Source organism: Notamacropus eugenii, chromosome 1 (assembly GCF_028372415.1).
Source record: "Notamacropus eugenii isolate mMacEug1 chromosome 1, mMacEug1.pri_v2, whole genome shotgun sequence".
Lineage (NCBI taxonomy): Eukaryota > Metazoa > Chordata > Mammalia > Diprotodontia > Macropodidae > Notamacropus > Notamacropus eugenii.
This window is the reverse complement of record NC_092872.1, coordinates 719,088,304-719,100,407: the sequence shown is the minus strand read 5'-3', so window position 1 is coordinate 719,100,407 and position 12,104 is coordinate 719,088,304. Positions and strand designations below refer to the sequence as shown.

General features: G+C 41.8%; 1 long non-coding RNA gene across 1 annotated transcript; it reads right to left on the bottom strand.

The window, feature by feature from the left end:
* Window positions 1-7,028: 7,028 nt before the first annotated feature.
* LOC140521598 (uncharacterized) lies at window positions 7,029-9,362 on the bottom strand. The gene is made up of 2 exons (XR_011973000.1): window positions 9,229-9,362; window positions 7,029-9,057 (listed from the first exon to the last, which is right to left on the bottom strand). It is a non-coding gene; the product is annotated as an uncharacterized lncRNA (long non-coding RNA).
* Window positions 9,363-12,104: the final 2,742 nt, after the last annotated feature.

The following is a 12,104-nucleotide window of genomic DNA, read 5'->3' as shown; positions in this document are numbered from 1 at the left end:
GGTGGCAGAGAGAGACTATAGTTCATCTGAAGATGTTGAGGTTTTAGTAGGATACAGGGAGTGAGTAGTGTGATCATGCAATCTCAGGATGCATGATTAGAGTATGGCAAGTGAGAGTGCTGCTTTCCTCTCTCTCTACTCTGGCCAGACCACATCCTGGGCACTGTGTTCAGTTCTGGGCACCACATTTTAGAAAGCCCACTGACAAGATGGAAAGTGTCCAGAAGAAGTCAGCTTTTATTTCTCTTTAGATACAGGTTGGACTAATTGGGCCCTGAGATGCCTTCAAATTCTGAAATTCTCAGGTGGCAAGGTCTCGAGAACATGCCATTTAACAATCAGTTCAATGAAGCAGGGATGTTTAATTAGGTAAAGAGAAGGCAGAAAGGCACACCTCTGATTGGTTCCAAATGCAGAGCCAAGAATAATAGGTGAAATCTCCAAGTATGTGGCCTTAGAGTAGACATAAGGAACATTTTCTCAACAATTAGAGCCACACAGAAGAACAAGGAGCTGCCTCTGGAGATCTTCAGATGGAGGCTGAATTAATGACTGCTGAGGGTAATGTACACAGGTTTCCCTCACAGATATGACTAAGACAAAATGACATCTGAGACACCATGTCACCTTCCAATTCTGTGATAGCCTGTCAAAGTGACCTCTTTTCTTTTTTGCTAAGGTTACTAAATTAACATATAAAGAGAATGTTGTAGATGTAAGATATTTTAACCACAGCAAGACTCTGACAAACTCTCTTATAGGATAGAAAGATGGAGACATAAAGACTAGATTCAAATCTGGTTGAATGATTACACCCAGTGTGGTGATTTAAGAAAGAGACAATGCCATCCTAGACAAGGGTTCTCTAGAGAAGTTCTCCAGCCATCTCTCTGTGCCAGCTTCACTCAACAAGCATTTATTAAGTACTTACTGTGTATTTGGCACTGTGTCCCATCAAAAAAGGAAATAAGGTTGGGTTGGTAAGACCTATTCTTGATGAGGCCATGTTGGCAGCTTATAATTTTCCACATCTTTTCTAGAGTCTTACTAACCACCTCTTTTAAATTACTTGTTCAAGGCAGATTGAAGCATACTATTTTGTTTTTTTCTTCCACATGGTTTTTCCCTTTTGCTCTGATTCTTCTTTCGCAATATGACTAATGTGGTCCTAGGTTTAATATGATTGTATATGTATAGCCTGTATCAGGTTGCTTGCTGTCTTGGGGAGGAGGAAGGGGAGGAAGCGAGGGAGAAAAAATTGGAGCTCAAAATCTGATAAAAGAGAATGCTGAAAACTATATTTACAAGTAACTGGGAAAAAAATACTATTAAGTAGAAAAAATGGGGGGCAGAGCCAAGATGGCAGAGTAGAAAGACACACATACACTAGCTCTTATCCCACAACTCAAAAAGTACCTGTAAAGAAGAACTCTCAACAAATTTTAGGGCAGCAGAAGCCACAGAACAACAGAGTGGAGGAGATTTCTAGCTCAGAGTAACCTGAAAGACTGACGGGAAAGGTCTGTTGCACTGGATGTGGGAGCAGAGCCCAGTCCAATCTTGGCCACACAGCACCAAGAGGAGCAGATCTGAGCAGGCTTCAGGGACAGAATCTCCGGTAGCAGCACAGATCCCTCAACCCACAGGCACCAAAGGTCAGTGAGAGGGTCTTTTCAGCTGGCCAAGAAGGGAGCAGGGTTTCCCCATAACTCAGGCCTCCTCAGGTGGCAGCAGTAGATGCAGCAGCAGATGGGGCTCCCAAAGCAGGAAGTAGCCCACATCCATTGTTGAAGGTCTCATTGTAAACCCCCAAAGGAACTGAGCCCTATGTGGTAGTCCTACCCCCTCCCAAGGAGCTGATCTTAATCTCACACTGAATGGCAGCCCTGCCCCCAACTAAAGCCCTTGAAGCTTTGGAGCAGCTCATCTGAATCTCAGCCCCCAGTGCTGGCTTGGTGGAACGGGAGGCGAGATGGTTGTGGAGTGGAAACTCAGAAGTCAACTAACTGGTTGGGAAAATGCCCAAAAAGGGGAAAAAAATAAGACCATAGAAGGTTACTTTCTTGGGGAACAGGTATCTCCCCCCATCCTTTCAGATGAGGAAGAACAAGGCATACTGTGAGAGGAAGTCAAGGACCTGGCCTCCAGGGCCTCCAAAGGGAACTTAAACTAGGCTCAGGCAATAGAAGAGCGTGAAAAACGAGTTAGCAGCTTACTAAAGGAGAACCCAAAAAATTCTGAGGAAAATAACAGCTTTTAAAAAGAGGCTAACTTAATTGGAAAAAGAGGTCCAAAAAGCCAATGAGGAGAAGGAGGCTTTAAAAAGCAGAATTAGCCAAATGGAGGAGAAGGTTCAAAAGCTCACTGAACAAAATAATTCATTGAAAGAGAGAATTGAGTTCAGGGAAATGAATGACTATGAGTCAAACCAAGCAATTAGTAAACAAAACCAAAATTTTAAAAAGTAGAATATAATGTGAAACATCTCAGTGGAAAAGCAACTGACCTGGAAAATAGATCCAGGAGAAATAATTTAAAAATTATGGGACTACCTGAAAGCCACGATCAAAAAAGAGCCTAGACATTATCTTCCACGAAATTATCAAGGAAAACTGCCCTGATGTTCTAGAATCAGAAGGCAAAATAAATATTGAAAGAATCCACTGATCACCTCCTGAAAGAGACCCAAACAGAGAAACTCCTAGGAATATTGTGGCCAAATTTCAGAGTTCCCAGATCAAGGAGAAAATACTGCAAGCAGCTAGAAAGAAACAATTTGAGTACTGTAGAAATACAATCAGGATAACACAGGATCTGGCAGCTTCAACATTAAGGAATCGAAGGGCTTGGAATGGGATATTTCAGAGGTCAAAGGAACTGGGATGGAAACCAAGAATCACCTACCCAGCAAATCTGAGTATAATGCTTCAAGAGTATAAATGGTCATTCAAAGCTATAGAGGACTTTCAATCATTCATATTGAGAAAAAGACCAGATCTGTACAGAAAATTTGACTTCCCAAGACAAGAATCAAGAGAAGCATGAAAAGGTAAACAGGAAATAAAAATCATAAAAGACTCTCTAAAGCTGAACTGTTTACATTACTACATGGAAAGAAAATATTTATAACTCTTGAATCCTTTCTCAGTATTTGGGTAGATGGAGAGATTGTACATACACACACACATACAGATAGAGAGTACAGGGTGTGTTGAATCAGAAGAGATGATATCCACACACACACACACACACACACACACACACACATACACACACACATAAAATAAAGTAAAATTTAAGGGGTGAAGGAGGAAAATATCAGGAAGAGAAAGGGAGAAATGGAAAGGGGCAGACTATAACTCATAAAAGAGATAAGAAAAATCTTGTTCAATGGAGAAGAAAAGGAAGAAGGGGAGAGGGGAAAAATGAAGCTACTCTCTTCACATGTGGCTGAAGGAGAGAATAACATGCTCACTAAATTTGATTTGATATGAAATTGATATGAATTTGATATGAAAATTTATATCACACCATAGCAAAGTAGGAGAGGAGGCAACAAGTGGGGTGAGGGGAATATTAGAAGGGAGGGCAAATGGGAGAAGGGAGTCACTAGAAATAAACACTTTTGAGAAGGGACAAGGTCAATTGTGGGGGAAAAAATAAGTGGGGATAGAGTAGGACAGAGGGCAATATAATTATTATTACACAACATGATTACTATGGAAGTCTTTTGCAAAACAACACATATTTAGTCTGTATTGAATTGCTTGCCTTCTCAGTAGGGCTGGGGAAGGAGGTGGGGAGGGAGAGAAGTTGGAATTCAAAGTATTAGCAACAAAAGTTGAGAATTTTTATTGCATATAATCAGGAAATAAGAAATACAGGGAATGGGGTATAGAAATTTATCTTGCCCTACAAGAAAAGAGAGAAGATGAAAATAAGGGAAGGGTGGAGTGTGATAGAAGGAAGGGTACATTGAGGGAAGGAGGAATCAGATTGCAAGGTATTAGGAAGTGGGGGGAGGGAAGTGATGGGGAGAAAAACTGGACACGTTACAAAGTGAGGTAAAAGTAATTAGTATTAAAACAATTGACTGAATTAATTACTGAGAATAAATTAATGACATCTTTAATTTGGGGAAAAGAATTTTAGTCTAAATTTCCTAGAGGAAGGTAACCTTGGGTAAAATTTGGCATTGATGGAAAAGTTAAAGTTTTAATGGTAAATTTGATTTTATGATTGCTATTTAATCAGGAACTAGAACATGTACAGAAAGGCATGTAAGTCACTTAAGACTTGCCTCAAAAGATATTCCTTAGCCAAAGTGAAATTATAATCTTATTTGAAACCTGGTTATTGGAACTTGCCATTTTTAGATGCTATGGGACTATTAAGTGACTGTTCTTCTGAGTCTAACTCCAGGTATGGATAGCAAGAAAGGTTGTCTGAGCCTCCAATCCATGATATCAGTAAGCTGGTGAGATGTTGGTATGAACTGCAAAAGGTGATCTCATGGGAAGAGTGGGAGAATGGCTGTTCAGCCTGGGCTGAGGTAGGATTCCCCTGACTCAATTTCCCCACTGACACCTGGAAGACTTTAAGCCTGACAATGCAAGTGGACAATCTAATCCTGCCTGGAACTGACATGAAGTTGGGGAGATATGGTATCCATGCAATGTCCCTACTCTTGGTGGCAATTTCCTATAGTCAAAAGGGTTGTAAGCTTAATACCAGATCTATTAAATTACAGATTATTGGTAGGGGAACATCCAAGGTTAAGCCTAAAATTAAACTATTAGGCATAGGACTTTAGACCAACAAGAATAAGTTAGGGTCTTTTAATTCTTAGTAATACTGTGGAGACAATTAGGTCAAGAGCTTGTGAAGTTAGCAACATAAATATTATTCGTGTCTCAGTTGGTTAATGTTTAAAAAAAAATTCTTTTGTGGTCCATATTGTGAATGCTTTAAAAAGAAGTATCACCTGACCAAAAGTTTGAATTGATTTATCTGTTATAAACTGTGTTAAAAATGAAAAATAAAATTAAAAAAATAAAAAAATAAAAAAAAATAACTTGTTCAAGTTTTCTCAGGAAATGAAGTCAAACTCACTAGCCATAATGGAGCATATTCCATTCTCTTCTCTTTTCTTTTTCTTTTTTTTTCTTGGAAAATCAGGATATATGACCTTCTAACCAGAGGTACTCGCCCCATTTTCTATGATCTTCCAAAAATCACTCACAGTAGCTCAGCCATCCCATACCATCAGTGTTTCCAGAACCCAAGCATGTAGTTCATATTTGTGGGCCATGTGCCTTGGACTCTTCAAGAGCAGCAGAGGTGCTCTCTTCCAGTATCTTAAGTATCAATAATAATAAAGGTTAGCATTTATGCAGAGCTCCAAGGTTTGCTTTATATTGAATTGCTCAAGTACCTTGTGAAGTTAGGTGCTATTATTACCCCATTTTACAGATAAGGACACTGAGGCTGAAGGTGGTTTGGTGACTTTCCCAGGTTCATACAGCTCAGTATCTGAGACAGCATTAAAATTCGAGTCAGGTCTTTCTGACTCTAATTCCAGCACTCTTTATATCCACTGTACCCCAAAGCTGCTCATAACTCCCTGGTTGGACATTCTTTATTCTATCATTTCTAGCACAAAGGTCATTTTCCTTAGCGAAGACAAGCAAATGAGAGCTGAGTACCTGTCATCATCACTGCCACCCTAGAAAGCCTTCTTGTCTTTCCTTGGATTCTATTTCTGGACCACCCCTACCCCCAAGTTAATCCACTTATTTTTGGAATTCTGGAGTGGAGAAGTCTCCGTTGGAGGCAGCTTTGGAGAATAACAGTTAAATCTTACCATTCCTACTAGAAAAGGTGGGACAATCCCCAAGGTTCCCATCCTTTTCATCAGTTCATTCTAGCTCAGTAGCAGGGGATCCAGTACAGAATTTCCCCTAGTTAATTCCTCCATTGATTATGGTGAGTCAAGACAGTTGGCAGAGTTTCAACAGATATCCAGATAACTGAAGTTCTCAGTACAATATCCTGCCTCTGTTCTAGGATGATCATGTTTCTCATATTCCTTATTTCTACTTTCTATCCAGATGGTATATAGTATACTGATGAAGAATGCATTTGTTTTCCCCTTCTTTGGTATTTACAAAAATGCTCCACTTCATGCTTCTCATTTCTGATTTCTAGATTTTTTTACGAGTTCACCTTCTTAATATGCAGTAGAACTCTTTTGTCCTTATTTGGTATCTTCTTGACAGAGATTAGCAGTTTTGTTTTCTTACTAAAAGTTCCTTGTGAAAAGCTGCTACTTTCTCCAGAATGAACAGGAAGAATGATTTCCCCATCCTGGGCAGGGAACTCTATAGTGTACAAAGTATAGTTGTATTGATGGAAATGTGCCAGCTCAGCCCAGAAAGCCCTGGTGAAACTGGGCCAGATAAGTCTGTGTGTGCATGTGTCCAGGATGAAGATAAGGAAATAGTCAGGACCTGGGACATATATGTGACCTCTTCCATCTTGACAAGTCTTTCATATACTGCCCCAGGTAATTATCTTGCTTTCTTCACAATAGACAGGTTCCCACATCATTTCTGTACTTTTCATCTCTCTCCTCAAGCATCAGTCCCAAATACTCCAGTCACCTCCTTCCTTATGTTTTAACTTTTCCCCAGTCTTGTCTCCTCAGTCAGTATGGGCAAATTAATGTAGTACCAGCAGCAAATTTTTCATCAGTTTCTGTACTGAAGGGTCTTAGGGCCAGGATGTTTACTCCCAGGATTGATTTTTGTTCTCTAGCACTGACTTTCATCTACATGTAGAACTGAAATGAGTCACAAGACAGTGACCAAGAAGAGTTCAGTATTATCAGTTATATAGCCCCTGTACAAATGGTCAAACTTTTTGGGATATGCAAAAGGGCACAAAATGAGTTTTATTCAACAAGCACTTTTACACAACCAAAAATGTTGATCTGGGAGGGCAGATGAAGAAAAACACTTCTGCACAGGTTTCCAATCCAACAAATATTTAATAAGTCCCTGTTTTGTACCAGACACTGTGCAAGATGCTGGGGATACAAACACTTAAATGAAGCTGTGGACTCTTTAGTGAGAAACATGTCTATTTTTTAAAACCCAGTTACTGTGTTGGTTGGTATAACTTAACTGTTTTTATTTGTCACAAGAAAGGATTCGATTAAGGGAGAAGTGTTGTATGTCAGGAAATTACTAAAGGATAAAAGGCATCAATAAAACTTTAATAAAACATATTTACTGCAACCTACTGTGCTCCAAGTCCTAGAGTAGATGTAAGAGCTTACAATGAACTGAAAAAGGGGAACAATATTACCAAAGTGATTTTGCTAAAGTGTAGGTCTCCCCTGACACACCCTACTCAGTAAACACCAAAAAACCCCTTATTACCTCCTTATGTGGGATCAAATATAAACCCCTCTTTTTGGTATTTAAAGCTCTTTATGAGCTGACCCCTTCTACCTTTTCTGTCTTCTCACACTTCACACTTCATTCTATTCCACAAACTCTATGATCCAGCCAGCAGTGTCACAAAATCCCAGAGAAGAGAGGGCACCTATACCCCCATTTCCCCTTTATATCTTGTCTTTCTCATTAGAAAGAAGGGACCATCCTCCCTTTTTTGTATTCTCAGCACTTACCACACTGCCTGGCACAGACTAAGTACTTAGAAAATACTTTAGTTATCTATTCAAGAAGAAGGAATAGTCTTGAGTCTAATAATGTAGACCAGAAGTGTCAAATCTGTGGCCGTCAAATGTCAGGCAGAACCAGATTAAAATGTAAATGGGAAATATTAACAAAATAAATAAAAATGCCACGCAACAAAGATAATGTGAATTTGAGGTTTTTTAAGTTACTATGTGGCCACAAGGATCGTCTCTATTTTGAGTGTGATACCACTGTTGCAGACCAAGAAGAAAGAAGGTTGAGAAAAACCAGTAAGATTTAGTAATTAAGTGGTGAGAAGTAATGTGGAAGACGTAGTTTCAGTGGAGGGGTGAGATCAGATGAATTGAGGATAGTAGTTAGGCAAGGACAATTGGAATTTGGCTACAAAAAAGGGAGATACAGAATGATAATAAGGGGATTGTGAAGGGGATGGAGAAGATCTGAACAGCAATTCTGTGCTGTAGGGTTACTAACCACACACACACACAGACACACACAGACACACAGACACACAGACAGACGCACGCGCGCACACACACACACACACACACACACACACACACACACACACACACACACACACACACACACACACACCCACCCTTAAGGTTTGCAAAGCACTTCTCTCAGGAAAAAAGTTTCCTGGAACACCAGCACCTGCTCCCTCCAGCACAGGTCGGAAGCACCACCACTCACTACATCAATTGCCCTTGTGTAGGAAGATCCTATGACTTCAGAAATCAGAAATTTCAGGTTTTATGATTTAAAAATTCAGAAATTTTTTTTTCTTTCTGCTTCGGGGCCAGGCACACCTGGATTCAGGTCCCACCTGTGACAGCTCGCGGCTGTGTCATCAAGTCAGTGGCCCGGACAACCCAGGTGACAATCTGCACCGGTAGAGGAAGCCCCTCCTCCAGCGCTCCCTGAGGAGATGAAATCCCAGGTGCCCACAAACAAACAGCAAAGAACCCCTTATTTTCAGGTCTTTCCTGCCTGAATCTCAATGGCTAACACCTGGTCTCTCCCATCCACCCTTCTGGGGGCTGTTTCTAAGGGGGAGTCTGAGTCGGCCTCTCCCTACTCAGTCCCCAGTCCTAGAGTCAGCGGGCAGGATGTTCCAGGCCGGGGCATCAGTCGACTCCGGCCCCTGCGGCCACGAGCCGGCTCTAGCTGGCTGACCCCTGGACGGCCCTCCATGGACAGAGCACGAGAGGGACCCGTTGCAGAGAGTGCCAGGCTTGGAGTCAGCGAGACCCGCGTTCGAATCCCGCCCTAGACACTCTGCGGGCTGCCTCTGGGTCAGTCACTTAGGGCTCTGCCTTAGTTTCCTCACCTGTAAAAGAAAAATGCATAAATCAACCTATCAAAGGTGGGGCTGCGGTGAGGGGCAGAGGAGAAGCCCTCATTGGGGGTCGTGGGGGCGGAGAGGCGATCTCTGGCTCTCGGCGAAGCCCCCTCCCCTGCCCCCTCGAGGCCCACGGTGCCCCCGCCCATCCCTGCTCACCCTCCGGCCTTCGCACATTCACTCTCACTCACAGTCACCGAACAGCGGCCCGGGGCATCCCGCGGAAAAAACCAACTGCTGAATGAAAAGCCCCACCCACTGGGAACCGCATCTGCGCAAGGTGAAGCGCAAACTACAATACCCAGAATGCATTGGCTCGGGAATACCTATTTGATTACGTATTCCGGGAAATGGAGCCTCTTCCCAAGATGGCATTGAGGCCGGAAGAGATTCTGGGAAATATAGTCCAGGATCACGGTGGGGGAGGAAGAGAAGGGATATTTCTGCGCAAGCGCAGTGCTGGATGCCTCAGGCTGCGCTTCTCTCCCATGCTTGTTTGGAGCACGAGGCGCCAGTGTCTGAGGGCAATGAGGCAGACCTCTGGCGGACCGGCGTCGTGCACCGGGTGCCTTCCTTTCCAGAAAGCCCAAGCGTGTCTGCAGACTGGGATTGATGAGGGCAGGGTAACCTGGATCCTCCCTACCGCAGTGGGGAGCCCGGGGTCTCTTGGCCCACGTGGCTGTGCAGTGAAGGGGGACATTTGCGGCGCTGGTCAGGTCTGTGTGCGTGGCCAGCGCCAGGCGCTGCAGGGGGCAGGCCATTCCAGGGCTTGTGTGGGTCCGTGACCACAGGACCATGCGTGTGCTTTCTTTCCTTGTGAGCTCTTCTGTCATCCCTGTTAGTTGCCACATCTTGTCTTTTCTGTTTGCACATCTCTAGCATCCTCTCCTCTCCACTCACAAGTAATTGTTTCTCTTTCACCCAGGAACCCAGAGCGTCTTCCCCTCCCAGTTTGATTTATTATTATTATTATTATTAAAGGGGCCATCCCTTGAGTAACTACTTAAAGAAGCCTATTCATTGAATGGGTGTATCTCACTCAAAGTGAGAATGTGATAAGACTTTAGTCTGAAAAGACCAGGGTCTTCCATTGCATCCTGGGTCATTTCCAGTCATCCTGATGCATATCAGGCCACTGGACCCTGATGGCTCAGGAGAAGAAGGTGAGGTTGGTGACCTTGCCCAGCCCTCCCTCGCTCAAATCAAAGTCAGTTGCAAGTCATGTCATCATCTTGATGTCATGGTCCTCTTCAAGAATGAAGGACACACACACACACACACACACTCACACACACACACTCACAAACACCACCCTAGCTCAGGCCTTCATCATCTCTCCTCTGAACTACTCCAATAAATTTCTGGTTGATTTCTTCCCAAATCCATTCCCTTTCCAATTCATCCTCCACATTGCTGCCACTATGATTTTTTCCCCCCAATGGATATCCCCTCTCATTCCCTTTGGGAGTTTTAATTGTTTATTAATGCAGAAGAATGAGGTTGCAGCTAAATTGGAGGATGGCTCATTGGTACTTCTGAAAGAGGAAAAGAAGAATTGGCATCTGAGTTTTTTAATATTCCCAGAGGTAATGGAAAACATTGTTTCATTGGATATTTATTCATTACTTATTATAATACTGAAAATAAGTATTTGCAAAAAGACAGTTGCTGAGCAGTGGAGAAGCTCTATAGAGAACTTGAAATTCTTGATTACATCAATGTAAAGAGGGGAAAAGGAGACGATGGGGAAAAATATATGGGACAGCAAAGGAAGAATAAGAAAGAAAAAGAGAGGCCACAGATCTGTAGATGACAAAAGTATCTATATCATGAGCATTTCTTTAAGAAAATAATAGTAGATCCTGGATATGATAAGAATCAAATAATACAACAAAGAATGAAAATTTTGTTGTTGTTTAGTCATCTGACTCTGTGACCCTATTTGGGTTTTTCTTGGCAAAGATATTAAGTGGTTTGCCATTTCCTTCTCCAGCTCATTTCACAGATGAGGAAACCAAGGCAAATAGTTAAGTGACTTGTCCAGTAAGTGTCTGAGGCCACATTTGAACTCAGGTTCTCCTGACTTCAGGGCCAGCACTGTGCTACCTAACTGCCCCAAAAGAATGAAATGGATTGTATTTTAACAGACAAGAAAAATGTTGTTATTGATGTGGGAGTTAGCCCTGAATCATCTGTCTGCGTAGGGTCAAATTATTGACTCATTAGAACTAAGATCAGAATCAAGAAAAAGAATAGAAAAAGGCATGGTATACAATTGAAGAGAAAACCCTGATTTAAACAAGTAATTACAAATAAAAAATGCGAAATTGACATCACAAATGACATTGGCTATTATAATTGCATCTAGGAGTTTCACCATTGTGAGAAGGGAGGGAAGGAAAGAGGAGAAGAGAAGCCTTTATTAAGCATCTTCTTGTGCTCGGCACTGTGCTTAGTGCTTTACAAATATTACCTCATTTGATTCTCACAGCAATTCTGTGGCGTAGTTACTAGTATTATCCCCATTTTACAATTGAGGAATCTGAATAAATTAGTTACACATTGTAAATTAATTACCACAAGGAGATCAAAAGAGCCTAGGAAGAAACTTGGTCAACAAACATTTAACTTAAAACTGACAATGTATTTGTAAATTCTTACAAAGAAGAAAGATGATGGATGATTATGAGTAGCATGATGTAAAACAAAGAGAGGTAGTGAAAAGTGGAACCAGTTTAAAGAGATTTTGGCAAGATAACTCACTAGGTAAATCATCCCAAGGGCATTTGAGGATGAAAATGGAAGGACTCCCAGCAGAAGCAAAATGATGTTTTGCCTAAACTATATTTATATATTACCAGTGTAATGAAACTACCATCCTTGGAGCCCAACATCACAATGCCAAACATACTTATTGAGGAGATAGAAATAATGAGAACAAAGATGGGAAAATCAGCCAGATTGGACCAAGTATATATAGACCTTATATTTGTGAGGCTGAGGGATCAGTTTACAAAACATCAGAAGGAGAAGAA